We start from the raw sequence: 2,522 nt of genomic DNA on the forward strand, positions 1-2,522 counted from the left end.
GAACATTGCAGAGGAAAGAGGCTTCCTGCAATTTCCAGCCTAGGGGAGGGAGTGAAAGAAGGTTGAGGGAGAAAAGGTTAGTCTTGAGTATGACCTCAGCCACAGGCCTAGAAAGTGACCCCTCTGTGAACTCACAGCCTTGGCCTGGCCATAACCTGTTCATAGCCTTCTAGATAGGGAAACCAAAATTCCCACCTGGCCTGCATATAACTACCTGTGGGCCAGAGTATCACACACCTAGAAGCTGATCCTTTTGCAAACCCCTATGTGCAGCCCATCTGTGGCCCAGGAGGTCCACACAGAGCTGCTTCTCCCTCTGCAAACCCCTAAACTTGCATTGTCCATGCTCTCTGAAGGCCTCGTGCACTTGGCATCTGAACCCCTTCCAAGTTTATTCTTCCATGGGTACTTTCCCTCAGCCCTAGGGTATTACATAGGGTTTCCTTATGTCTTAAGTTATTCTTTTATAATGACTAATCATTCTTATATTAAAAATCCCCTGGGCCAGGCGTGGTGGCTCACACCTGTAATCCTAGCACTCTGGGAGGCCGAGGCAGGAGGATCGTTTGAGCTCAGGAGTTCGAGACGAGCCTGAGCAAGAGCAAAACCCCGTCTCTACTAAAAAAATAGAAAGAAATTGGCTGGACAACTAAAAATATATAGAAAAAATTAGCCGGGCATGGTGGCACATGCCTGTAGTCCCAGCTACTCGGGAGGCTGAGGCAGAAGGATCGCTTGAGCCCAGGAGTTTGAGGTTGCTGTGAGCTAGGCTGACGCCACGACACTCTAGCCGGGGCAACAGAGTGAGACTCTATCTTAAAAAAAAGAAAAAAAATCCCCTGTTCAACCTACTGTCTGATGTCTATCTCCTGATTGGACCCAAATTGCTGCAGAATTGGTATTGGGAGTGGTCTCAGAAGACAGAGGCCTAAACATGGGACTTTGAGATTGCTTTGGTTGTGCCCTTGAGCTTGAGTACAGTGCTCAAGTAGAAACCAGCAAAATAGAATGAGAAGGAGTAGCCAGAAAAAAAGGAAAACCAGAATAGCTTGATGTCTTGGAAGACAAGAAAGTATATCAAGAAATATATATGAAGTATGGGGCAAAGGCAATATATGTAACCTAAACATCTGTACCCCCGTAATATGCTGAAATAAAAAAATAATAAGAAGAATAAAATAATAAAAAGAAAAGAAAAGTATGTGAAGGAAAAAAAGCATTAACACATAAAATGTCCATCTTCTTGCCTATGTTCATTTCTAAGGCATAAAATACCATAAGGTTTATAGGGGAATGGGGTTATGGAGCGGGGGAAGAAGGAGAAAGGCATTCCAGGCTGAGAGAACAGCAACTTCCAAAGGAAAGAAACTAACAAGGTATTTGGATATCAGATAATAAAGGATTCCTCAAAGACTCTTCTTTCCTTTTATGATGAATTACTTCAAGTTCTTTTTCACAAGTTAACTCGTTTTCAGAAACAAGTGTTTCCTATCATTGGCCATAGACAGGATGACTCCCTCTCTGCTCCCTGTCTCACAGCTCACTGTGGTTTTATTATACCCTGATTGCATTGCCTCATAACTGTGTGCCTGCCAATCACTAGTCTGAAAATTCTTTGAGATTATTAATTTCTGTAAGTCCAACGTTTTCCAACCAGTGGTAAAATTGACTCCTTTCGCTTCTGTTGCTTATACCCTTCCTAAATTGCTCAAGGAACTATACGCATCTCAAAGACAGAGATTTGATTTCCTACTTTTTGCATTGCTCAACAAATAGTAGACTTAAAATTAAGTGGAAAATAGGAGAAAAAGAATTCATTGACAATTAGAGTTATCTATTTTTCTTTTTTAGAGATGGAGGTCTCACTCTGTCACCCAGGCTGGAGTGCAGTGGCATGATCATAGTTCACTGCAGCCTTGTACTCTTGGGCTCAAGAGATCCTCCTGCCTCAGCCTCCTGAGTTGCTGAGATTATAGGCATGAGCTACCATGCCCAACCAGAGTTATCTATTTTTTGAAATACTACTTGTAGGCTGGGCGTGGTGGCCCATGCTTGTAATCCCAGAACTTTCGGAGGCTACAGCTGGAGGATTTCTTGAGGCCAGGAGTTCAAGATCAGCCTGGGCAACATAGTGAGACCCTGTCTCTACAAAAAACTTTTTTTTAATTAGCTGGGCAGTGGCCTGTACGTATAGTCCCAGCAGTTCAAGGCTGTAGTGAGCTATGACTGTGCCACTACACTCCAGCCTGGGCAACAGAGCAAGAACTTGCCTCTAAAAATATCTTAAATAAATAAATAAAAATGCTCTTCGTAAGGCCCAAATATTTTCTAGGGACATGTGCTGTTACCAAAACTTGGCACTTGTCCACGAGGCCAAATTAGAAAAATGAGGACAAGTGGTTTGGGAAGGAGGAAAGAGAAGTTTTATTACTTTGTCGGCAAAGGAGGAAAAATGGCAGACCTTCTCTTCTCAAAATCTAAATTTCCGGCCGGGCGCGGTGGCTCACGCCTGTAATCCTAGC

This window comes from Propithecus coquereli, unplaced genomic scaffold (assembly GCF_000956105.1).
Source record: "Propithecus coquereli isolate 6110/MARCELLA unplaced genomic scaffold, Pcoq_1.0 Scaffold24, whole genome shotgun sequence".
Lineage (NCBI taxonomy): Eukaryota > Metazoa > Chordata > Mammalia > Primates > Indriidae > Propithecus > Propithecus coquereli.